General features: G+C 35.3%; 1 protein-coding gene across 1 annotated transcript in view; it reads right to left on the bottom strand.

Annotated features, from left to right (window-relative positions):
* LOC134748369 (homeobox protein prospero) overlaps positions 1-3466 on the bottom strand; it is a 126646-nt gene extending 123180 nt beyond the window's left edge. The window contains exon 1 of the mRNA XM_063683154.1: positions 2939-3466. The gene's annotated coding sequence lies outside the window, so the exon portion shown is untranslated. The remainder of the gene's footprint in view (positions 1-2938) is intronic.
* Positions 3467-27674: the final 24208 nt, after the last annotated feature.

The following is a 27674-nucleotide window of genomic DNA, read 5'->3' as shown; positions in this document are numbered from 1 at the left end:
CGAAATCAACCTTATCGACAAGCGACAATGTGGTACCTTTTGGTTGAAAACGTCACAATTTAGAGCTCGCTAAATTTGTAGGGGGCATCACAGAAGCCCCCCGTTTATTTTACTGGTATTCATTCAGTCATAGCGTTACGTCGTAGCCGAGAGCGTGGGTTTCCTGGTATGTAACAAAAATGCTTCGTAGAGGCACAGACTAGTAAATGTTCAGACAAACAATCTCCTTACAATACCGCGGTCCTCGCGTGGCTTTTTAATATATTAAATTTTTAATTTTTAGCCTTATACGTAGGTATAAAATTTGTCACCTACTGCTTTTATGGCATGATGCACAAAAGTATAAATAAAGCATAATAACAGCATTTTAAACATATTCTTATTTAATGGCGCCATCTAGTTTTATGATTTTAAAACCTTGTCTAAGAGCTGAAAATGCTTTATTTACGCTTTAAAATCTACCTTTGTTACTATAACTGGTCAGTCAAGTCCTATCGTATTATTAATAATCACTACATAGTATAAAACAAAGTCGCTGTCCCTATGTATGCTTAGATCTTTAAAACTACGCAATGGATTTTGATGCGGTTTTTTTTAATAGATAGTGGTTCAAGAGGAAGGTTTATATGTATAACTAGCGACCCGCCCCGGCTTCGCAAGGGTGCAATGTTGATACTAAATATACTACACCCTGTGCGAAGCCGGGGCGGGTCGCTAGTATTCAATCGATCTTTATAAATCAAATATATTATGAACATTATATTTTGTAATTCAAAATTTACTTTGTCTATCTACTCGTATCTTACTGTTTTACGACTTTATTTCTGAATCGATTATGATGAAATTTGCAATTTAGAAAGACCAAAGGATGAAAACAGGTCACTATCACTTGTCTTTGTAATTCATACGCTGGGAGAGGTGAGATAACACAGACCGAATCCCACAGCAATCGTAAAACCAATTTAACGAACATTCATGACTAATACTTTCAGTCAAATATTGAGCTTTCAACGATTACAAAATTAGCAAAACATAAATGACGTGGATTCTTTTTTTATTAATAATTATTTTTTATTAATAATTTATTAATAATAGCAATTCTTCTGACGTTTCATAAGGGGTAACTGATTTGACTCGTTAGGAGACAAGCCATATTTAAAAATGTAGGATCCAAATATTCGATACCTGTTTGCTCGGTACCTGTTATAATTTTGCATTTGGGCGTTTTAAAAATCCTTTGACTTCCAGTAAAATTGATAGCAAGTGATTCCTCTTCTATACATCGTGTTTTTATTTAATTCCGTTAACTTCGGGGTATGGGTAAGTTCGTTTAAAAAACTAAATGGCATAGTTTATTTAAACAATTTTTTATATTTTTATTTCATAAATAGTAATTTAATGTTGCAATTTGCAGTAGCGTTGTTGTAACACGGGCATTACATTTAATTCAAACAACAATTTGAAAACTGTGACATATCAATGTCATTTCGGACATCAATTGTTGTACTTAAGTTTATTAGCAAATGTATGAACTCGTACTAACCACTAACCAATCTCCGAAATGGAGTTTAATAATTAGAATACCGGTGTCTTTGAGAAAGTAACTTGATTTAAGCTCAGGAATGCACCCTTGAAATGAACGAAAAAAAAACGGTACATACAGATTGGAAACACAACTTACCAGCATTTACAAAATGTCAAATTGTACTAGCAATCAAATTCTACTAACTACTCAAAAAAAAAACCGAGCACTACTAAACAGGAATAAGAAAATCAGATTTTAGGTATTTGTAAGTAGACACGGTTTACAATTTTTTTGTTCAGAATACCTGTATCATACCTTAATATGCAAATTAAAATATATTAAATTGCAATGTATTAAATATTTGATCTATTTTTCTAACTTTTTTAGTTTTACGACAAGCAACGTTATGAATTTAAGTATATTTTATTTAAATTACTCTAAAATAGTTTTTATTCTAGAAAAATTAACAAAATATCCCAAGCAATCGCAGCAGCAAACGTCTTTATAGCTTCTGCGGATTTCGCTTAAAAACATTTAATAACGGATATTTAGTTTTCATGAAAAATATACTCGTCTCACTATACCTGTTTGTAAAACAGAATTATCATTATTTTTAATGTAAAGTGATGAACTAAACCTAAAAGAAGCCATCTTTAAAATTCTAGCCAGATAGCTGCGGAGCGCTTTCTGGAAAGAATTCATCCGTCCCGACGGGCTTGGGGTGCGCTAACCAGTTCTCGTGGTGATTTATTCCATTTAGGGTCCAAAACAGGTTCTTAGTGTCTTTTCCTTTAATAAATTCACTTGAAATGTTTAAAACAACTTAAGAAAAGAAAAGAAAACTAAAAATATTCTATTTTTTTTAGGATTAACGTCTTTTTTAGCATAAGTATATACCAATACTATAACGACATTGTAATTGATATTTTTCATTAACGTTTCTATCAGTGTGCATGTCTGTATTAATCTAGAATAAAAAATAAGGCATTTTCTAAGATTCTACTAAAATCACACCTACAGACTACAGAAAATAAAAATAAAACAAAATAAAAAATATTTATTTAAAACATTTGAAACAACAAATATAGGTACAATAAATATAGCGTACACGTAATCACACATTACAATTAATATTCTTATAACTATCAAACAAAAATAAATTATAGAAAATCTAAAGCAAACTTAAGAAAAATCGTAGTAAAGTAAGTAACCCGTCGGATTCTGTAAAATGCTAACTTTAGCGCTCAGCCGCTCTTTTTGCGATCACAAAAACAGAAGAATTACTTATTTACACTTTAAGTAATAACCTAGCGAACAAAAAAAATACAAAATAATATCAACAACATAAAAAGAATAACACTAAAAAACTACGCTAAAAACAATTTAATAATTAAACAATCTTTAGATCACAACCTTGGTCCAAAGATGATGACGTATAACACTTATGTCCGCACAAAGTATCACATGAGTCCCAATAACTAACTTACTCTATAGACGAGTATATTTGTGTCAGTCTTAATTACAAACTAGTCCTTAACATTAATTCAACGCTTAAGCTAAACTACGCTATCAATCGTTCACTCGAGTTCGGTCCGATAAGAAAATAAAATATCAAATAAAAATATTCTCGATAACTGCCAAACGTTAATTCTCTTTACAAATATAACCGACATAAATATTAAAAATTTTGCAAAAAACTTTTTTCCACCAACAGTTTAGGTCAAAAAATTTAGGGTCGAGGGTTTTAGCCTAAAAATATTTTCGATTAGACGCGGTTAATTTATTTTGAATTTTGTTATTATTTTAAATTTTATGATCACAAGAGCACGAGGAACGTATATTTCGCCGCGCGGCCCGGCCGGCCGCGTCGACTCCAGACGGACGACTGAGACGGCCCCGCGACCGGCCGCGCCGCCACCCGCGCCCGCGCCCGCCGCCCCGACCGCCCCACCCCGCCCGACCCGACTTCGTTACGAGCCACTTGTAATCGCCGAGCGATTTTTCCGCCTAAGACAAATTAGGCCCGAGCCGCCCGCCCCACCGTCTCGAGCGTTTGGGCGTTTTCTTGCCGCTAAGACGTTTGCCGCCTTACGTGCTACATTTTCTCTACTCGGAAATCACATCACTCGACGTCGTAAATCATATTTCATGAGCATTCATAAGAACTATTTAGGACTTAATCATTCAATACTGTCAAACTACAAATATTGTCTCAACTCAGCAAAAAAAATAAAAACAAAAATCGCGTACACATGGGAACGCGTAAAAGTTAAATCATTGACATGCCAGTAGTAACGCGGGCTGTTTTATTTTTAAATGGCATTTAATCGTCACTCTCGCTTTCACCGCCGAGGTCGGCTTAATTGTAAATAAAATTCAATCATTCGCAAAAAAATCTCGTAATCACCGACCGACAATATCAATGAGTGCTCACGAGCGGGCGAGTGCAATGACGTCACTACTTTTCGGCTGTTTTTATTACGAACAGATATTTTTGAAAAGGCTTTAGGTACATTATTCGACGACCGGTACGGATTTTTAGGTACGACGACCGGTCTGGCCTAGTGGCCGACCCTGCCTGTGAAGCCGGTGGTGGTCCTGGGTTCGAATCCCAGTAAGGGCATTTATTTGTCTGATGAACACGAATATTTGTTCCTGAGTCATGGGTGTTTTCTATGTATATAAGTATGTATTTATCTATATAAGTATGTATATCGTCGCCTAGCACCCATAGTACAAGCTTTGCTTAGTTTGGGGCTAGGTTGATCTGTGTAAGATGTCCCCTAATATTTATTTATTTCTTTATTATTAGCTATTTTTCTAGATAGTTTTAAAAAACAATTATTAGCAACTACTCCAATTGAGGTAAATGAGATGAACTGACGTTTAACAATCTAGATCTAATTGAGTCCGTCCAAGCTAAGTTTGCACCGATTTGAACAGAACAAAGTAGTGGAGTGTCATTATAAGCGTCATATTTTCATAGACATTTACATTAATTATGACATCGCCACACTTTGTCATTGCAAATGCCATGCAGAGTTAACATGGTCCGACTTTAGGGCGAAACAGCTCGGTAATAAGAAGACTACAGATTGCTCATGAAATAGTGTTTTTTGGAAACTTCATCGCTCTAGGAAATCTAAATTACAGGAAATTTATCCTATGTACTGTTTACTTAACAATTATTTTACATTATTGAACTCTAGTTAGTTACACAACTGTTTTTTTAGTAAACAAATAAAAACAATTGGTAACCCAAAAAATTGGTACTACGAGGTAAAATGCAATTTTCCTAGGAAATTTAAAACTGAGGTTTTTTAACTTCAAATTAAACTTTTTATTTTTTCGATTCGATTTAACACGCACACGACACATCGATATTCTGCTACCAAAATGACCGATTGGGTATTTTGAATAAACCTTTTGTCTTAGACTTACCAGACTTATAGGAACCAGACTGGTTTTTCACATTTATAAAAAAAATATAGAAGATTTTTTATGTTTTCGGCAGCCGAGTCCAATAATTTTATGGGCATAAAAATGACCAGAAGGTAATCATCAAAATTTACATCTCACAAGATACATTACACACTCTTTTTGTATTTTTATCTAAGAGGTTTTTACATCTTACAAGATACATTACACCCTGTTTTTTATTTTTTTCTTAGAGCATTTTTTTGCTCTATCAGGCGCAATCGATTTTTTTGCCAAGAGACTAAAAAAATTAAAATCATTAACTTGTAAAAGATAAAAACAAAAAATTAAACATGTACCTGATAAAATGATTTGCGCGCGAATAGTTAAACAAAAATGATACATTCCGTTTTACCTTTAACTGTGTGTAAAGGGAAGCGAAATTAATAGTAATACGATTTTTTCGCCGACCGCGGGGTGAACGCACCCGAACGGATTTTAACGAGGCTTCGATTTTTAAAAGATGCGGATTCATTGTCACGACTACTTTTAAGTTTTTTTTTAAATTATTCCAACCATCGAATGTTTTTTTTTAAATATAGGTAGGTCAAGAGACTTTATCAATCAATCATTTTATAACATTTCTTTTATAAAAAGAATTTGAATTTAAAATTAAAAAACTATCGCCGTAAAATAAAAAAAAATAAAAATATTTTACCCTTGCATAAATTTGAGAAATATTGTGCTATTTATATTTAAATGAATGAAAATATGTTTCTTTTGAATTACAAGTTTCTAACGATATTATGGTATAACTTTAAACAATTTTTGGTTTATTTTTCTTGTTACAAAATAAATTTCTGGCATTAAATATTAAAATTCTGGAGTAAAAATTGTGTTATTTTAATTTGTAATTACAGTAAGTATCTAGTAGAACATTAATAAGTAAACATATCTAAGAACTCAACATTTTTGAAATATATAAAATTATAAAATATAAAGAAAAAGCGAACAAAAATTTATTTTTGTTATAAACACGATCACCACATTTTTTACCTGTTGTCACTAAATCCAAACCATCATGTTCTCAAAATTTTCTCGTCGATGTCGAAACTATAGCACCACAGAGTTCCAATATAAAATTAAACTTAAACTATTTACAGATCGCAGTCCTCAGTCACTTACACTTTAAAGTCACTATTCACTAATTAGACTACAGTAAAAAAAAAACGCTCAGGAACTTAATACCACTTATAGACTATGCGGCAGTCGAATATTTACATTGAAGAAAAAAAAATGAGGTCATTCGGAGGTTACGGGCAACGCAGCCGGTCGGCACGGGCCGTGTCGGGATGTGCGGAGTGTCTCCTCCGCCCGCCCGCCTCTACCACGTGCGCGCACCCCAGAGAGAGACGAAAATATAAAAAACACCCCAACTAGACAGTGACGCCGCTATACTTTTTTTAATTTACTACATTTGCCATTTTTATTATTTTCCCCATTTCGATATTTTATTTTTTAGTTGATGCGCCCGCAACTCACCTGTTGTGCTCACATGATCGACGGTTTTCGATACGTTCGTAGTTTTTTCGCGCTCTGAATGGGACGTAGTAGCAGTAAGCAAAAAATCTGAACGCGGGCTGTTCCGGTCTAAGCGGAGACGTCATGTTTGAAAAAGTGTTTAGAGACCCTTGTGTGACCTAAGTAAACAAAAACTTGTACCATTTAAACTTATTGTGATCTAATGTGTTGATTAGTCTAAACTCAAATGCATAAATATAAAATTATACTTATTAGATTACATAAAAAAATAAAATAAAAAACTAATCTAATTATAAAGACAGTGCTGCCAGTGTTTGCGGCGTCGGATAGCGGAACTAATCTTGATTAGGCGGCGGCGCCACTGTTGCGTGGCGGCCGCGCGAACGAGCGTCGGTTCATTTCGGCGCATCTTTTATTTTTTTCATTTCGATTAATCGTGAAAGTGCAACGTTCACTTCGCTTGGCATTCATCGGCCATTTTCGTTCGGTTTCTTTTTCGTTTCCATTGGTTTTTTCGCAGACGTTTTGATCGAGGTGTTGAAATTTTCACGTTCTGATCGGTGTAATCGACATTGTATATGCAAAATAACTTTTAAGTACAAGGTCTATTGGTTACTTATTTTTTAGTGTTACTGTTATATCAAATTACGTTGTTTTAATGCCTCATTACGAGCTCATTATTACTTGATTGCAAGGTTTCTCAACAGATGGCGCTAGTAGTCACAAAAGTGTACGATTTGCTTTTATTTCTTTCGTCGTTGTCGTGTAACATCAGATCTCGATATGCACTGAAATACGCAAACGTATTAAGATTTTTATGGAAAATTTGCAACAGTTTTCATTTGATATAATCATAAAATGTATTTCTGCTTTATTTTTTATTTAAGGCGATTTCAACATTTGTTTTTCTTACTCTCTGTCTTTACCTATAGATAGACATAAAATTTTGTTGTATTTCTTGATATTTTATACATTACATAACGTCTAAAATCATTATTATCACATAAGAAAGTTTCTTATTAGAAATTACTTACTTAATTTAGATAGCCTTAAAATTCTAGTAAGATGTCTTACCAATCCCCTTGGTAGATGGCGTTAGCGGTGCTTATTCTCTTGTTGCTTTACATTATTTTGAACCCCGAGTTTTTAAAATTATATGTAATAACTTAGTAGGTAAGTATAATAATCTTATTACCGAATGCAGATGCCCGATAATATTGTATTAACCTGTTAATTACTTTCTTATAATTTAATAACAACTACTTGGTATAATTTAATAACAATTAAGTGGTTTCTAAGGATAGAAAAAAAATTAGGTACCAACACAAAAAAGTACATGTAAGTACAATATAAAAAATCAGGACAAATTTGGCGGTAAGACCCTTGGCCCGTGGGGTCCGAACGCGTCTACCAAAGATAGATATAACTCCGTAAGATAGATATTACTCCGTAATAGATGGATACAGTCTAAGGAAAAAACGTGCCTCAAAAATCAAGAAAATTTGATTCTCGTTCAGAGGGCGCTACTAGCTTTGGCCTACTGTCGTATAGATGGCGTTGACGGTTTCGTTTGTTATTTAACAAATTTAACGCATATCAGTGAAAGAACATGGGTCAAAATCATAAAAATAATTAATGCAAATAAAAAAAATCATTTATCCATATTTAAATACATTTTATCGTATTTTTATAAATATTTATTTTTAGTTTTAAAGTGTGTCGACAGATGGCAGTGAATTTACTGGAGTTACAAAATTTACTATGACAGTACCGCTCTAGTATAAGTTACTCTATGCGTCTACTAACGCCATCTACGGTATTTAAAGAATTGTCTAAATCTAAAAGAATAGCAGACGCCACCGGTGACCGTAGAGCTGGCAGCTTTCTCGCTTGCGATACAACGAGGAAATGCTGCCAACGTCTACGGCTAAATGCCGCAGGGAAATAGTTTTTAGTTATTTATTTTAAGATCAGTTTTATTTATTTTTAGATCTCGTTTTTAAGTTTTATAGATTAGTTATTTATTTCTGTTTTATTGGCCTTATAAGCCTTTATTGGCCTTATAAGCATTTATTGGCCTTATACTTGGCCTGATAAGGCACTGGTCCTCTCTGCATTTATCTTTAGCACCTAAGATAGTTATTAAAGTTTATTTTTTAAGTTAACCGTAGTTATAAGTTTTAATTAACAACTAACAAAATATGGACCATGTATGTCTGAAATAAATGACATCAATTTTTATTTTTATTTTTTATTTATTATATTTATGTGTAACAAGATTATATCAACGCAATTAAACATGGAAGTAGGTACCATATTAACACTAAAAATCACGTAAAAATTTATATGTCAAATATTTTTTATTTATTTCAATAGAGCAAACTGAGGCAGTGTCATTACTGACGTCATGTTTTTATAGAAATTTGACATTAATGATGACATTATCACACTTTGTCATTGCAAATGCCATGCAGAGTCTGTGAACCACCAAGTTTGAGAACCGTTACATTACTGCGTCTCACGTAAGCGAACAACTCGCGAATGCGAAGCGAAGCGAAGCGGCGCGGCGCGGCGGGCCCACGGCGTTCGCGTTCGCAGCGAGACAGCCCACGTAAGACACTTCTGAGGGGCTACCGAGAAAACCGAAATTCGCAAATTGTCCAATGAAGGCGTAATTAGAGCGACAGAGAAAGATTATGTGCAATAAATGATTGAGTATAGAGTATTGAGATGCCCGCAATTTGCGAACTTCGATTTTCGCGGTTAATTTAATTTAATTATTTATTTCCCACATAGGTATACAAGATACACTTGTGTCCGTGGCATTGTTCCTCTGAGCACGGCTAAAAAGATGAAGATGAGAACGAGAAAGAGTAACATTGTATATAAATTACATGTATACTTTCGATTCTAACACCTTTTGTTACTGTATTTTTGCAAATAAATAAATGATTGATTAATTTCATAGAGGGGGCCCAATCGCTTAAGGACCCGTAGGTTCTTGTTATATTCTCACTCACGATTTTTTTTTGTAAGTTTTAACAAGAAATAAAAAAAACGATCCCTAGAAAACAAAATTGCTCATTTTTAGAAGCAATTTTCATATTTTTAGCTTTTGTGCAAAAATTGTTACAAATTTTTAATCTGCGTTTTAGACCTATGTTCGTGATGTTTTTCTATCGAGCGAAAGTCTAGCATGAGTTGCGTTCTCGCATGCGACTCCATACATCTAGCGCGACTTCAAGTATGGATTCGCGCGCGAGAACGCAACTCATGCTAGACCTCCAGGTTTTGAATCGATGAAGGTCTACAGAAAGGTATCAAGATGGGTAATTAAATATTTGACAACTGCATGTGATCTCTAAAAAACCGACCAAGTGCGAGTCGGACTCGCGCACGAAGGGTTCCGTACCACTACGGAAAAAAAGCAGCAAAAAAATCACGTTTGTTGTATGGGAGCCCCATTTAAATATTTATATTATTCTGTTTTTAGTATTTGTTGTTATAGCGGCAACAGAAATACATCATCTGTGAAAATTTCAACTGTCTAGCTATCACGGTTCATGAGATACAGGCTGGTGACAGACGGACAGCGGAGTCTTAGTAATAGGGTCCCGTTTTTACCCTTTGGTTACGGAACCCTAAAAAGCGCTACGATCTTTCAAAAACTCACCTGCATCTTACTGCACCATAGGGTATTCTCCTACTAGTCAAATCAGTTTCTTTTTTAGAACTGTCAAAACGATTTGCTAATATGGAATTTGTATGAAACATTACACAATGACGTCACGGTCCACTCACCTACTTTTTATACTTCAATCCGATTGATTAAATTTACATACAAAATATATACAGTGGTACTACGTAAACGAAATTAATAACTGAAAATGTCCTTGGTTCCTTGGAGCTTGGGACGGATGTTGGTGTGGGATGCTACCTGCGTAGACACACTGGCACCGTCCCACCTCCAACGGACTAATGTAAAAGCGGGCGGAGCGGCGGAAAGCGCCGAAATTTTTAAACGTAATAAATATAAGATCCTCGGTAGAGAGTATCATTTCATTCTATTCGGAGTTGAAACTCTAGGTCCATGGGGTCCCAGCGCGCATAAGTTGTTTGCAGAAATCGCGAAGCGTCTGGTTGACGTAACTGGTGAACGAAGACCTGGCGGCTTTCTCGCACAACGTATCAGCATTGCGATACAGCGGGGAAATGCCGCCAGCATCCTTGGTAATGCCTCAAGGGCCTATTTTAGATTTAAGCTAGTAATTGATTAAATAGAAATTGTGTTTCAAAATGACTGCTATCTATGTTTTTCTAATTATCTGGTGCTTTATTTCATGCATGGTGTGAAATCATTTATTGAAGTAAAACTTCTTTAGGCGCGACTAGAGGGTCTCAGATTTTTTTTCTGACGGAAGTAACGCTCAGTAGTGACACACGCACAATAGGACACACGTCAAAGTGCCAACATAGCGATAAACGTCATCGACAAAGAAGTTTCACTTCAATCATATTTTTTTTTAAATTTATTATACATATTTTATCTCTGACACCTGAGGCTTTTACATCTCTAAACAATTTTAGTAATTGCCTGTTGTTTGTATATTTTTTATTAGTTTTCTTTTTTTTTTGTGTAATTCGACATTTAGACTGGATACATCTCTGACAAAGTATCTAATATTTTGTTGATTCCATATTTGTAATTGTTTTTTGTAAATTTTGGTTTTGTATTGCTTGTAAAAATTCCCGGGTCCAGGCAGAAAATCAGTGCTTTGCTCCAAAGAGCGAAGCGTATCACTGAGCCGTGACCCTTTTGTCCTGCTGCAACGCACACAGTTTGCACATTAGCAGTTTACACCATTTCTGTTTCATTTTTATTAGGGTATTTTCGTTATAATTTTATTTCTTTGTTAGTGTAAGTAGTAATTAGTATTTTTTTTTCTTCTGATGTGTTTGTAAATTAATATTGTGTGTAATTGCAGCTGTACAAATAAATCATTTATCTATCTATCTATCTATCAAATTGACATGTAAAAGTGCCCCTGTGGCCTATTTGCTGAATAAATGTTTGATGTTTGATGTTTGAATCGCGAGTAAAGATTACACGAGCTAGGAATGTTGTAACTCTTGTTCTTTATAAAAAATAAACAGTTAATTTTTTTTTAAATATTTTTTTTTTTTGTTACGCACACACTTTTTTATTTTAAATACAGTGTAATACCCTATTTGTATCGTGTACGCGTCTGTAAGTACACCTGTATTTTACCTACCGGGAGGCCGATTCACATGTAATAACTTGTAACGGGTTTGAACTGGTTTTGATACGACCTTTGACGGTCAACAAAGAGTATAGGATAGAGGGTTACTGTCATAGTAAATTTTGTAGTCACAGTAAATTTACTGCCATCTATCGACACACGATTAAAACAAACGTGATTTTTTTGTCGTTTTTTTGCGTTATTGATTGATTGACTCGCACTTGGCCGGTTTTTTTCTATATGAGCGATCTTCCAGGTCGTATACGATCAAAACTGTAACAACACATTTATATATTTTTTCTGGTATTGGCAATAAAACATTTTTTATTTATTTTATTTTTCTTTTATTTTATTTTAACACTGGAACCTTCAGTAGCTTACCATTTCACGCTCACAATTATTTTATAGATAATAAGATGGCGGTTTGCGTCAACCTCATCGTAAGCAATCTCAGGGGTCGACAACAGTTTTACGAGCCGTTTTCGGTTAACGCTGGTTTACGAGCGACTTACGAAGAATGAGATACAGGTTTATGATAATTGGATTGTTCTTTATTCTTTTTCAGGGTAAGAGCTACTGTATAAAAAAACCGGCCAAGTGCGAGTCGGGCTCGCGCACGACGGGTTCCGTACCATTACGCAAAAAAAACGGCAATATAATCACGTTTGTTGTATGGGAGCCCCACTTAAATATTTATTTTATTCTGTGTTTAGTATTTGTTGTTATAGCGGCAACAGAAATCATGGTTCATGAGATACAGCCTGGTGACAGGCGGACAGACAGACAGTCAGCGAAGTCTTAGTAATAGGGTCCCGTTTTTACCCTTTGGGTACGGCTACGGAACCCTAAAAATTGTGTGAAATAGGTTTTTTGTCAATAATTTCATTTTTATCAAGTTTCATTTTCAATTTCTCTTTTATCGCTGACTTTTCTTTGAACAGGCATATAATAAACTGAAATTGGTGTCATATATTAAAGAAAAAGTGACGTTGCCCTCCAACTAATACTCATCGAGACAATTCTTAAAAACCCAAACACAATTAAGTTGCGTTGTTTTATTAAAATTTCTATGGCCACCTGTGTCCATCATCAGATCAGCTCGATGGTACCATAATAATTGTATTGTAACGCAATTTACATAAGTACCTATGTAAAGTTTTAGCTCAATCGAATAAAAAATAAAAAAAACATTGCTATAAAGGGTTGTGCGTCTAATTTAGCTTACAATAACCCGAACATATATACATTATTTCATATCAAGTTAAATAAAAGCATAAATTAAAAAAATATGTGTAGAAAACGTTTTGTCAGCATTGGAGTGTTTGACCTAGTTAAAAAAACTTTTATTGCATTGAAAACATACAAAAATACCAAAAAATTGGCTTAAAAGCATTCTAATTTTAAAATCTGCTAAAGTTTTGATGATGATATTTGTTGATATGATCGCTCGCGGTGGCGCCCGCGAGATCAAATACGAGATGCGAGTCGTGTCCAGGTCGTATCATAACATTCATAACAATTATTAAATTCGATTAATTATTAAAATGTAAAAAATTAGGTATAATATAAGAATATGTATCGTTTCAATAGGCCAATCAAATTAGATCCATAAAAAGCGTTTTGAGGAATTAATTCCCAGCAAGCTGCATATCGTTTTAATACCTTCATTTGGCTCGAAATACGTTAAAGCCGAATTTGCGCAATCCGTCGCGCAATGTGACAATTTTGGAATTTTGGAATTGAAATGACCGGCAATCTGCGTGTCATGCCTACCTTCTTGCCACCCAATGGTGTAAAAAAATAATCTACATTGTAACACAATCAGCACGACACAACAATACCGTTATGACCGACCTCTGCCCACCATAACTTTTCACACCTCACATTATGACGTCACATAAGAAGCTAACTCCTTTTTTATTGGCGCACCTTCGCCTTCAGCATTCCAACTTTGAATTTAGAATGTTTTATTGTGACCATCCGTTTCCTACGCTCAATTTTCAACTCCAACCCTTTATAACAACGTTCAATTTCACCTGCACGTTTATAAGATTTGAATGTTGTCAATAAATATAAACTTTTTCATTTGTTTTTCATTGAGGACGTAACTTTTTTCATCGCTGTTTGGAATTTGAACTCTATTATGTCGTGTGAAAGTTTAATATAGCGTGGCTATCATTGAGTTTGGAGACAATGTTTTGTCGTTCGAAATCCAAAGACTCGCACATTTTGTTTCAAAATAATTGTCGTTTTTGATGTCTCGGGTATACGGAATGTTGCGAATTCAAGCTTTGTCACCCACATTTTCTTTCCTTTACGTTGTTTTCAAATTGAACTTTATTGATTCCATAGTTAAGTTGCTTTCACATTGCATGATTTAAGAAGATGGGAGTTTTGGGAAGTATGTCGTATCCTCTTATAATGTTAGGGATGAACCTAAAGTCTTTTTATGAGTTTTCTATGAGACCTGCGTCGGTCGGAAACGAATGGAAGTTTTTATACGTTGTTTTTATTTAAAACGCCGTCGTAAAACGTTTCTTATGGAGATGTAAAGTGGGACAATAATTCGGATGTTGTTAACAGGTAATTTATAGGTACCCGTTCACATTTGAAGTGTACAAGGGAAATCGATTTTTATGGTGTCCATATTTATAATTTTTTCTCTTGTGTACAAAATATTTTTGTGTTAGTTAATAATTCTTTAAAGTTCGTGTACTACAGTTTTCATTTAAAAATTAGGCTAATTTTAATCATGTTCGCAAATGGCATGTTTGACGCAAAAAACTAAGTTTAAAACCTACCTCAGTCAAAGGATGCCATATATTCCTCATGTATGTATTGTTTGTGTGTGTTTTTAGTTGAACTTCACCATTAAAAAAAAAACAGTAACTGAATCGATAAAATAATCTATTATTTTGAAATGCGACCTGTAGAAGAAAACCGGACAGACAAAGCACTTTTGCCCATACTAAAACGGAGATATTTCGGTCGCGCTTCGTGCTCGTTTGGTGAAATAACACATATTTGCCATAAAATCAAACGCACCCTTCCTTCTTACGCAATTCAAAAAGGATTGCATGAGAACACTGAGAATACTCTTTTTTAAATATTAAAAATGTCAAAAAAAGGGTTAGTAATCCGCAAAATATTACAAGTGTTCAGAAAAAAAGGGTTACTTATAGAGAACTTAAAGGTTTTGTGGTTCTTTTAGTCTAATATATTTCACAACGTGAATTTACATTTGAAAGTCAATGTAAAGTCAACCTTGCTGTATAGAACATAAGATTGATTTTTGCAGCGAAGTTACTGGAGATATGCCCTCTTCGTGTTAACCTAGTTCAATGCTCTCGATAGAATCTTTAAATGAAATTTAATACATTTTTAACGAAGGATTTAAGGAACTTTTTAATGAAGTTCTTTTATTAAGTTCCTCGAGTGGTAATAAAAAGTACCAGTTATTGCGATTCTTATGTATAAGAGTTTTTTTTATTATGGTGTTTTGTATATTTATGAAAACCATATTAAAATGTATTGTATAGTTGAGTATTTAAATTAACAGTTATAAATAAACGTTTTTCGTACACTTTTTATTAAAAATAATAATTTCAACATAAAACACACAACATAAATAAATTATAAAAACTACTTTAACTAACGAAATAAAGCTAAGTAAGTAGAGACTCATCTACAAACCTATGCCCTCCTGTAGTTGTTAATAATACTCGTATTTCTGTTAAGTAATTATTAAAAATTGTATGTAAGTAAATATTTTTTTTAAAAGCAGAAACGTCTACGAACGATGCTATTAAGCTTGGAATAAATTTAAAAGTGGAAAAATTACTGCCTTGGGTGAGACTTGAACTCACGGCCTCTGGATGTATGTAATTAGTTTTTGCTCCTAATTCTTATAGTAAATAAAAAATCGAAAAGAGTCAAACGATGGGGCATAGCTATGGTTAATTTAATATACATCAAATTATGCAAAAACTATTTTCTAATGTAAATATCCGCCTGTTGTTTAAAACCTCTTCTTTTCTGTATTATGTGTATTGTTTTCTGTAATGAGCTGTGCAATAAAGAGTATTTGTATTGTATTGTATCGTATCCAGAGAGGAAAATCGGGACTACATTTGTATGAAGAAGCGTTCGTCCACTTTCCTCTTAAACCTAGATTTAGATAACTGGTATAAACACAGACCACTTAGCCATAGCTAAATAAATCACGAGACCACACTGTCCACGCGGCAAATTTATAGTGAACTTTCAATTTGGCTAAACACGCAGCTATAAATCCGGACTCCTTGCGGCTGCGGTTGACCACCCCTGGACAATACGTGTACCTTTCGCGTTGAGATTGTGTACCCCTGGATCTGATTTTAATGCGTGTATTCGTATACCCTTGCGCCTTGCTTGCGCACACCTGATCCTGATTTGATTATGCTTATATGTGCTTATTGATAATTTTGACGACCGGTCTGGCCTAGTGGGTAGTGACCCTGCCTGTGAAGCCGATGGTCCTGGGTTCGAATCCCGGTAAGGGCATTTATTTGTGTGATGAACAACAGATATTTGTTCCTGAGTCATGGATGTTTTCTATGTAGATATTTAAGTATTTGTATAAGTATTATATATATCGTTGTCTGAGTACCCACAAGCCTTCTTGAGCTTACCGTGGGACTTAGCCAATTTTGTGTAAGAATGTCCCTATAAAATAAAAAATAAATAAATAATAATAATTAAATTTACAGGCTAATTCGAACTAGTACGGCTACCACTAGTTCGTACTGACATATTAGTGCTTACCTCTTACTGAGCATTTATATGAAGAAAGGTTTAGTTAGACCAAAGATAGATATAACTCCGTAATAGATGCATACAGTCTAAGGAAAAAACGTGCCTCGAAAATCAAGAAAATTTGATTCTCGTTCAGGTGGCGCTACTAGTTTTGGCCTACAGTCAAATAGATGGCGTTGACGGTTTCGTTTGTTATTTAACAATTCTAACGCATATTAGTGAAAGAACATGGGTCAAAATCATAAAAATAATTAATGCAAATAAAAAAAATCATTTATCTACCTATATATTTAAATACATTCTATCGTATTTTTATAAATCTTCATTTTTAGTTTTAAAGTGTGTCGACAGATGGCAGTGAATTTACTGGGGTTACAAAATTTACTATGACAGTACCGCTCTAGTATAAGTTACTCTATGTTATGGGGAATGTTCTGAAGAAATTTTTGATTTGGTGCCACCGTCACGTTTTTACCACCGCACCTCCCGCCAAAGAAACAAAACTCATCTTCACTTTCTTGACACGCGGCAAACTAAGAACAAGCGGGCATCTCGCTTCGGGCAAACTCGGCTCCGTTCGGCTCAGCATTGCTCCGAGCAAAGATAGATATAACTCCGTAATAGATGGATACAGTCTAAGGAAAAAACGTGCCTCGAAAATCACGAAAATTTGATTCTCGATCAGATGGCGCCACTAGTTTTGGCCTACACTCGTATAGAGGGCGTTGACTGTTTCGTTTGTTATTTATAATTTTAACGCATACCAGTGAAAGAACATGGGTCAAAATCATATAAAAATAATTAATGCAAATAAAAAAATCATTTATACATATTTAAATACATTTTATCGTATTTTTATAAATATTTATTTTTAGTTTTAAAGTGTGTCGACAGATGGCAGTGAATTTACTGGGGTTACAAAATGTACTATGACAGTACCGCTCTAGTATAAGTTACTCTATGCTCCGAGCAATTATTAGGGTTGACACAACTTGACATCCCTTTGCGTGCACGACCACAGATAAGATACTTACTTACTGCTGTGGCGCGACGACCCGAAGTGGATCTTGGCCTCCGACACCAAAGACCGCCATGCTACCTATACTCTGTCCAAAGCCGTTTCTGTCCAGTCGACGGCGCCGAGTTCGCTGAGGTCTTTCTGCACTTCGTCTCTCCAGCGGTACCTAGGGCGTCCAGACGGTCTTCGGCCACTTGGTACTCCAGAGTACGCCCTCCAGACTGCGCGATCTTCCCCCATCCGGACTACGTGCCCGAGCCATCGGAGCATACAGAGATAAGATAATGACTTGAATTTTGACAACCCTGAACCGTATTAGAAAAAGACAGCATGATTCATCCCTGAACCGCTGTCAAACTTTGGTTTTGTAGGAAGTTTCCTTTCTGTACGGTAGTACTGTTATTTATTCTGTGACACAACACCACATTCGAAATTTAAAAAAAAGAACTGTAAACAACTGCGACCTTGACACGTTATGACGTCCAGTGGCAGTGCATTGACCCCGGCCGAATCAATAACTGATTACTTTTTTATTTCGCTTAACGTTTAAAAATACTTTTTGTGCCGCCCGTAATTGGGTGAAGGTTGCGCCATTAATGTGACGTCACGCGTAGTGCGGGGGTGTTGGAGTCACAGATAAAAAGATAAAATATATTATTATGTCCAAATTGTCCAATGTATGTGTGAAGTACCAAAGCCACATTCGGTTAGTGTAAGGATTATAGCCTAATTCCTCTCGTGTTGTCCACAGCTTGGCTCGGCTCTAGTCAGACCAAGGTAACTCTGCATCGTGTTATTTTTAACGCCAAACTTTTATGAAATTATGACCTTTTTTTATACTACGTCGGTGGCAAACAAGCATACGGCCCGCCTGATGTTAAGCAGTCTCCGTAGCCTATGTACGCCTGCAACTCCAGAGGAGTTACATGCGCGTTGCCGACCCTAACACTCCTCTCCCTCGAGCTCTGGCAACCTTACTCACCAGCAGGAACACAACACTATTAGTAGGGTCTAGTGTTATTTGGCTGCGGTTTTCTGTAAGGTGGAGGTACCTCCTCAGTTGGGCTCTGCTCTAGATCTGGAATGACATCCGCGTTTAAATAACACTTGCGCCATAAATGTTAAAAAAAAAAAAAAATAACACTTGCACGACTGTGCTATAAAAATAGCTGCAGGGTTATCTTGTTCTGACTCTACCCCAATTTACAGATAAATAAAAATTGTAAAATAAAAAATAAACCCTGACAGACAAAACGTTTACGGCAAAACAACGATATAACAACACATTGCTGTTACATTTATAATAGGCGTATTACCTACATAAAATACATATATAATTAGGGTTCCGTACCCAAAGGGTAAAAACGGGACCCTATTACGAAGACTTCTCTGTCCTTCTGTCTGTCTGTCCGTCTGTCTGTCTGTCTGTCTGTCTGTCTGTCTGTCTGTCTGTCTGTCTGTCTGTCTGTCTGTCTGTCTGTCTGTCTGTTATCAGGCCGTATCTCATAAACAGTACGGAACCCTCGGTGGACGAGTCCGACTCGCGCTTGCCGGTTTTTACATTCTATTCTCGCCCCCTCGTACACAAACAGCTGACTTTTGTTTATGTCACGCCAAGTCTTGCGCGACCGTTACAAACTATTTGGTGACTTATTTAGGCTAGGCTTTGTAGCTAGTCGATAAGGTTGATTTCAAATTGAAGCTATATTTTTTTTATGGAAATAGCGCCTTATTGACAACCGACAATAAGTACCCTTTTGGTTGAGAACGGCACATTTATTTATGTAACCTTCATTGCACAATTCAATAAAGTACAAATGGCAGACTTAATGTTTTGAGGCATTCTCTAACCAGTCAATCGTTGGATCAAGCCACTTACAATTGAATTGAATTATGTTATATTTACTTTTGATTTATTTTATTAGTACCAAAGTACGTTAGTTACATTGTTCTATGTACTTAATTTTTAATTTGTCAGTTGACAACCAAAATTCACCCTAGTCACTAACCTTTAAAACCTCGTATCTCAGTATGTACTAAATGTGTACGAGGTTTCCAAGTAGGTACCAGTTAATTAACGATAAGTAAATAACACTTGACTTTTACGTAACAAACTTAACAGTAGGTACTTACTTTTTTATATGGGAATTATAGCAATTATGTATTTTCATAAAAATAAAATTACCGGTTTTGGTTGTCAATTGACGATTGAACTTACCTTAATTTCACTCCAATAAATGACTTCCATTAACACTTAAACTTTTAAAGCACTATATCAGACTTTTGATTTCACTTCACAAAAATATTGCACAACATTAAAACACCAACACTGGCCGATTAAAAAGTTTAACAGAAAAAAAACTCACTGTATCGAATACAATTGGAATAAAAGCGATATTTGAATTTCTAATAAAGAATTCCAAATTTGAATTTGGCCGGAGTCCGCTCGCGCGGGCGGCCGGGTAGAAACTCGTCTTGAGGGTGAAAAGACGTTACGTTCCCTGCGATCCCCTTCGGTGAGTTTGTATGGTGATTGCGGCTTGGTGCTTTTAAGTGGCCGGTGATATTTTAATTTAAATAATAATATTAAGAAGTAATTTACTTTTAATTGAAGAAATTTATATGCTTGAAACCCAATTATTAATTTCAATTACATTTAACCTTTCCAAAATAACAGCATATAAAAAGGTATTTTCATTATTTTCCAAATAGTTAAGTGAGTACGATAAAATTGCTTAAAGGCGTCAATTTTAAAACTTACACAATTTAATAGAGTAAGCACTTGCCCCCGTAAATACCTACTTAAACCCGTAAATTGATGACATATTTCACTTTCGTTTCAAGAAACAAGTAAAATACAATAATTGGTGTAAGTAGCTTTTATTTAACATAAGAAAAACAAGGCTATAACAATAAATAAATTTAACATTTGTATCTGCATTAAAATAACGCTAAAGGCGACGGTCGCAATCCCATATGCGATAAAATTCAACCAGTTAACTCAAGTTCAAATTTCGTTATTCAAAATGCGCTTTTAAGTTATGAGCGTTAAAGTATAAGCTTTTGGGGGCCAGGTAGCAAAAAAAAGGTCTATTGAGGAGGGTAAGCTTTCTTAGCGAGCACTACTGTTGTTCCTTATCATTGTGTACTCATAAAAGACGACAAAGGGCGCAGGGACGAATTTGGAGATTATAAAAAAATAGGTATAATTATTGTACATACAGATGTATGTAAGTAAGTACAGTCAAGGGCATAAATATATATACATTCCCAAAGTTTCAAAAATATGTATTATGCTCTTACACCTTAGACAATAAAGTCGTGTTCACATATTTTTGAGCCATGTGTCTGGATCGATATGTTTGCCTTCGACTGTACCTATGCTGTTATTATAGTTGGTCAAGCAAATCTTGTCAGTATAAAAGTTGCGAAATTAAAATTTTCTATGGGACGATAACCTTTCCCTTCTACATTTTTTTAATTTGCCGCATTTTTCTAATGACAAGATTTGCTTGACCGACTATAAGTTATTATAGATACATTAAATGTATTGTTTAATAATAAATGTTCGAAAATGCTGTTCAACATTTTAGTGTATGCTGTACGCAAATGAACCGCAAATTGGTGTACAGTTTAACCGTTTAGCCCACACATACTAGAAGTCAAAACAAATTTTTGACCCGCAGTTCCTAAAGTACCATCAGGCGGCGCTGTATGCTTGTTCACCACAGACGTGGTATAAAAAAACATTCTTTAGTCAAAATCCGGCAATCCATCGTCGTGGCTATTTGTAGGTAAGCTATCACGTTAAGAGGCCGGTGTCGATTTTAGTCGCAAAAATGTAAAATTGATAGATTTAGTCTGTGAAATTGTACACCTTTTGTTACCTAATTGAAATAACAAGTACCGGTTTCTATTAGCACGTCTTCTTATCTTGCCTTTTATCAGATAATTTTTTTGAAAACAGACAAAATTAGTAATGTTTTTTTTTTTCTGATGGACGTTTAGGTAAACGCGCGTAAAGCACTGATTTTGTCGCTCTTATTTGTAAATTTCGTAAAGTTTGCACTACTAAAACTGGTAAATTTTTATTACATTTATTCTGTACTTGACCTTTATCAGATTACATTTTTGTTATATGACTTAGAGTTCGAGGAAATGAAAGTTAAATGAATTCAATTTTCTCCAGAAATGACCTCAAAACAAGTGACAATTTCTCCGTAAATCTACTTATTTTCGACGTAATTTTGATACTTAAACAATCTACAACATTTTCTGAAACTACTCTTATACATCCATTTGTATAATTTACCACCATAATTTTTGATGAATTTTTAAAAACTGCCCCTTCTCTTCATATATTACCGGTGACGCACGCTCGCGACCTCATTATTAAAAGGCAAGATGAGAAGACGTGCTAATAGAAACCAATACTTGTTATTTAGATATTACGTAACAAAACGTGTATAATTTCAACGACTAAATCTATCAATTTTAAATTTTTGCTCCAAAATCGACACCGGCCTCTTAATAAAAGCAACTACCCAACAACGCTATGCTCTTCGTCTACGAGCACACTATTATATTGACATTGGGGAAATCAACATACATTTGATGAAAGCCATTTTAAGGGCTCCATACCCAATCTGTCTGTCCGTCTGTCTTTTTGTCACCAGGCTGTATCTCATGAACCGTGATAGCTAGACAGTTGAAATTTTCACAGATGATGTATTTCTGTTGCCGCTATAACAACAAATACTAAAAATCGAATTTAAACTGTTGTGAGACATACTAACATCAAACAATATCACGGCTCTCCGAAACATGTCGCGCGAGTGACTAAAACAGGTGAGTTTAAACCGTGATATTATTTAAATACTAAAAAGTACGGAACCCTCCGGTGGGCGAGTCCGACTCGGACTTGTCCGGTTTTTTTTAAAAAGGTTTATTATGGATGCATACAATCCGGCCCTGTGCTCGGAAGTATTGCACGGTGACTTATTTTAACGGTCATTCTGGCACGAGCCCGTGCAACTGCCAACTGCGGCCCGCTTCGTTATACTTTCATGCAAGGGCCTCACACTCTTTGATAGAGAAAGATAGTCTTATTACGATTCCTATAAGAGGAAAGAGAAAATAGTGCCATGCTTTGTCCTTATCACCGACCGGGTAGCATCATATATGTAGGAGGCGATGGCGAAATACCGAAATTTATAAGAGTGAAAGAGAAAAAATCCTATGCTGCCCAAATTTAATATGAATATTCTTTCTCTTACCCCCGGTCGCTCGGTGGCGCGACTGTAACTACTTGTAAGTAAGTACGTAAGTAAGTAAACACTTTATTGTACGAAAAAGAGAGGAATCAAGGTTACATCAGATAAAAGTAGTACAAAGGCGAGCTTATCCCTAAGAGGGATCTCTTCCAGTTAACCTAACTTGTATATACTATGTCTATGGTTTCATGGTTAGCGGACACCATAGCTTATGGGAACTTGCACTAGAAGTATCATATGCATATTAGCTATTTTTTATGATGCGTCGTGGTGAAAGATTTCATATGATTTCATTTAAGCGTTTTAATCTCTAGGTACGAAAGGGTCAGAAAATCAATTTGCTTCCTTAAAAATAGCTAGACTATTTATTTGAGCGTTTTAGAAGTCCTCTAAACCACTCTGTAAGATAAGTCACAGCAAGATATTTAACTTATCCAGTACAAAGGTAAAATATGAACTAAATAAAGTAGCATTTTTTTGTTTCATTGCTTCTTCAAACGAAATTTATTCCAATGTACTTATACAACAAGGTTCACATTAAAAATGGGAAATTTTTGTATGGTGTTCTTACAAGGTATTATACCTATTTTCATAATGATTTCACATCTATCCACCGGCGAGAAAATCTCTATACTTGGTCAAGCAAATCTTGTCAGTAGAAAAAGGCGGAAAATTTAAAAAATGTAGGCGCGAAGGGATATCGTCCCATAGAAAATTTGAATTTCGCGCCTTTTTCTACTGACATTTGCTTGACCAACTATATATTCGTAACCTACCTTTTACAAATACAAATACAAATGAATTTATTTCATTACTTTTTACTTTATACAGCTTTTTTTTGGAGAAAATATATAATGTGCATGAGCGACCCGTGGCTTGATAACCCCTGTAATTTGTACGTTGAACGTTATGCGTCTTCGAAATTCAAAAAAGCTCACTCGAGCAAAACGAAACCTATTTTGCGTATATTTTCACGCGAAGGATGAACTAATTTTACAATTCTTTATTTATTCGGCAAGTAATTTTTTACTTTTAGTAAAAACATTAGGTACTTATACTATAATAACAATTTACTATATTACACCATTATGTATGTTATTTAGCGTTTACGTTTCTATAAAAAAAAATCGCTGGCAATAATTGTTTTAAAAGAAATCTTCAGACCGCTTAGTTAGAATTCAATTTTGAGATGGCGTCGGAACCCCCAGTATAAATTTAATTCGAAAACAATGAGTGTTCACGAGTGTTTGCGTTATGTCTATTTTTGTATGGGATTTTGAACAGCGCGCCAAGCGGGACGTTTTGGAAACTCAAAATCCCATACAAAATGACACTTAACGCAAACGCGTACGTCACGTCACGCTATCGAGTTACAGAAAGTGACGTTCTAATACAAAAGGCAGTGTTTTATTTTCCAGCTGACTCTATAACCTCCGACCGCTTGTTCAAGCCTTGCACCTGCTAAACTCGCTACTCGAATCAGCACCAATGACCAAACTGTGATGTGTTTGCGAGTGGATGGTTGGACGTGTGTTATGAATGCTTGAGGTTCTGCGAGACGAGGAATGAACGGCCTTCTTCTGTTATATGTTAATTTTGATTTGTGTACTATGTGTATGAAATGTCTATTGGTTTCACAGTGCTTTGGATCACTGTTATGCTGTGAAATGTTATGAATAAAAATAAAATAAAATAATATATAAACTAAGTACATTTTAATCAGGGTCGTCACTGCGCCATTATGGAAAATATTTTAATACAATTCGATGTTTAGATGTTTTCTCTCTGTATTGTTTTTTATTGAGGAGTGCAATAAAGAGTATTTGTATTGTATTGTATTGTATTGTATGTTTATTAACGTTTGATTTTTAGTTCATTATAAGAGTTAGGAGCGAAAAACAAATGGGGCATTTTCTATGAAAAGAGACCTTATTGTCGATGGCGCTTATTTATATCGGAGCATCGTTTATAATGGCGTAAGCGCCATCGACACTAAGATCCCTTTTTATAGAAAATACCACAAATTCCATGCAAATTTTTAATAGCTAACTTTTAATAAATAAAAAAAATAAAACTAAAAAATCTTACGAAGGTGCATAACTATGGTCAATAACTCAATATACCTACATTAAATAATTATATTTACCTAAGAACAAGTAGTAAACAACAAACAATAAAAGGCCTTAAAATAAAAAATAAAAACTAAACTTGAAAATAAACTATAAATAGAAAATTTGCCCTAAATCGCCGTCTTTTGGCAGCGTGCCCAGAAAATGCCAATGGAGGAAAATTGGGACTACGTTTTATTAACAGCAAAACGCACTAGGCCTTGAGTAAACGATTTATTTTAACTCGATACACAACAATGCTTTGAAACTAACGCAAGTGAATGATGAGATGACGGGTGACAGAGATGTATGGAAGAAAAAGACATGCTGCGCCGACCCCAAGTGAATAGGACAAGGGCAAGCGAATGATGACACAACAATGCTTGACCGACGCTTCCGTGGATCCGGCGCCAAGCCATCTTGACAGCTCGCGCTCATGACAACCGTCCTGTCAGTAAGGGGCGCGTTCCGAACTCCGCTAACAGTTTGTATGGAGAAGCGTTGTCCGCTATCCTCTTAAACTGCCAAGCAAGTAATTATGTTCAAGTTGAACAGTTCAACTGTCAAGTTACTCGACTTCGAACTGGAAACTTGCGCTTAACTTAGTTGCAACCAGTTTAACGGACTGATCGAGATTGTGACAAACTACTTTATTGCAGTTAGCTTAGCTGTTTCTAAAGTTTGACTATCTCTGGACTTGGCAAATTGTTCAAAGTTGTATATTGTACCTTGGACTTGGATACTATCACTATCACGGTCTCTCTGAAACAACAAATGATTTAATTTTGTATCAAACAGAAACTTTTTTTTTATACTACGTCGGCGGCAAACAAGCATACGGCCCGCCTGATGTTAAGCAGTCTCCGTAGCCTCCAGAGGAGTTACATGCGCGTTGCCGACAATAACACTCCTCTCCCTCGAGCTCTGGCAACCTTACTCACCGGCAGGAACGCAACACTATTAGTAGGGTCTATCGTTGTTAACTTCTGCGAACAATGCTATTAAGCTTAGAAATAAATTGTGGTATTTTCTATAAAAAGGGACCTTATTGTCGATGGCGCTTACGTCATTACAAACGATGCTCCGATATAAATACAATGCCGCGCGACGCTGTGCGGCGTAAGCGCCATCGACGATAAGGTCCCTTTTCATTGATAATGCTCCAATTAAAAGTGGAAAAATTCACTGTCTTCGGTAGTACAGTATACTAGTGATCCAGTGGTCGTGGGTTCAAGTCCCACCCAAGACAGTGAATTTTTCCACTTTTAATTTATTTCTAAACAAATTATTTGTTAAAATATTTATCAGTACGGTTTTTACTCACTATTATTTTGAGTGCACGACGTACAACCGCCGCGGACACTCGTGCCTGGGGATGGATTCCCAAAGAATCCGAAACATGTCGCCAAAAGCGACTAAAAATAATAGTGAGTAAAAACCGTACTGATAAATATTTTGAAATATGTCTCACGATAGTTTAAGTGAAATTATTTGTTCACGAAATAAAACTGTCATGGTTCGAAAAGTGGAATCTTGAGTTTTGCGTGGGTTTCAACGGGTGGGCACGAGGGTAACAAATATATATGCAGGGGGTCAGTTATCTCAGCAGCTGACTGTACCTCGTACTTATGATTTAAATTAAAGCTCCGGCTGTTATTATAGACCTTTCATCTAAATTGATTCAGCGGTTGCGTGAAGAGAAAACAGGCAGACAATACAGACATATTATAGTAGTATGTATAATTACTTTCGTATCTACAATATTAGTAGGGCCTACAATTAAGTACAGAATATCAAGGACCTAGTTATTAAAAAAACGTATTTCTTAATTTGAATTCAAATTCAACCGTCACCTGGCCAAGCATAACGCCACGTGCAAGACACACGAACGGAAATCGCTTATTTCCCGAAGCGTGCCAACCCTAATATCATCATAAATTCAACCTTAAAATTAACGCTTTAGAGCTCAATTTAGCTATTTAAAGTAGGCAAACTATGTTGGTTACTAGAAGTGTAAGTTATTTTTGCGTCTGTTAAATTTTGAACCTAGTCACATGGAGGATAGAGTTGAATTTCGTGTTAGTGACGAGGACGGCTGGCACGAGCCGATAGGGTCTGGCGGTTTCAAGACAGGATGTCTCGAAAGAGTTTTTAAAAAGTCTTGTATGGCGAGAACTATTAGGGTAACTAGTATTTGAATTGCCATTGCCAGTGACATTCCATTTTTAACCGACTTCTAAAAGGAAGTTCTAATTCTGAGGACCTACCGAAAATCGTCATCTGCCTCCTATCGCTCTTGCATATTCGAGCGACAGAGAAGTAGATAACGTTTTTCGCTGTTTTTTTATGATCACTGATTTCACGGACATAGTTGGACCGATTTGGAAAATACTTTTTTGTTTTAAAAGTATAAAGTGTGGAAAAAAATGTATGGGCCTTGGAGGGAAAGTACTATTAAAACCTTTTACTTAAAGGAAACATTCTTTAATTTTTAAAAAGAAACAAAACTGCATTCAAAGAGTTTTTAAATTCGCTTGTTTCGCCCGGGAATCGAACTAAAAACTCAAAAAAATAAACACCCTCCATTTTATTCTACTAATCGATACAGTTAATGTTAATGATAACATTTCTCCAAGAAACAGTAGGTCTTACACTCGTCTTTGGTACAAAATATCCATAAAATCGAATATTTAGTACTCAAGAATAATTTTAGACAAGCAAAATTAAAAGAAAAAC

This window comes from Cydia strobilella, chromosome 16 (assembly GCF_947568885.1).
Source record: "Cydia strobilella chromosome 16, ilCydStro3.1, whole genome shotgun sequence".
Taxonomy (NCBI): domain Eukaryota; kingdom Metazoa; phylum Arthropoda; class Insecta; order Lepidoptera; family Tortricidae; genus Cydia; species Cydia strobilella.
The sequence above is the reverse complement of the archived record's forward strand: the minus strand, read 5'-3'. Positions and strand labels throughout refer to the sequence as shown.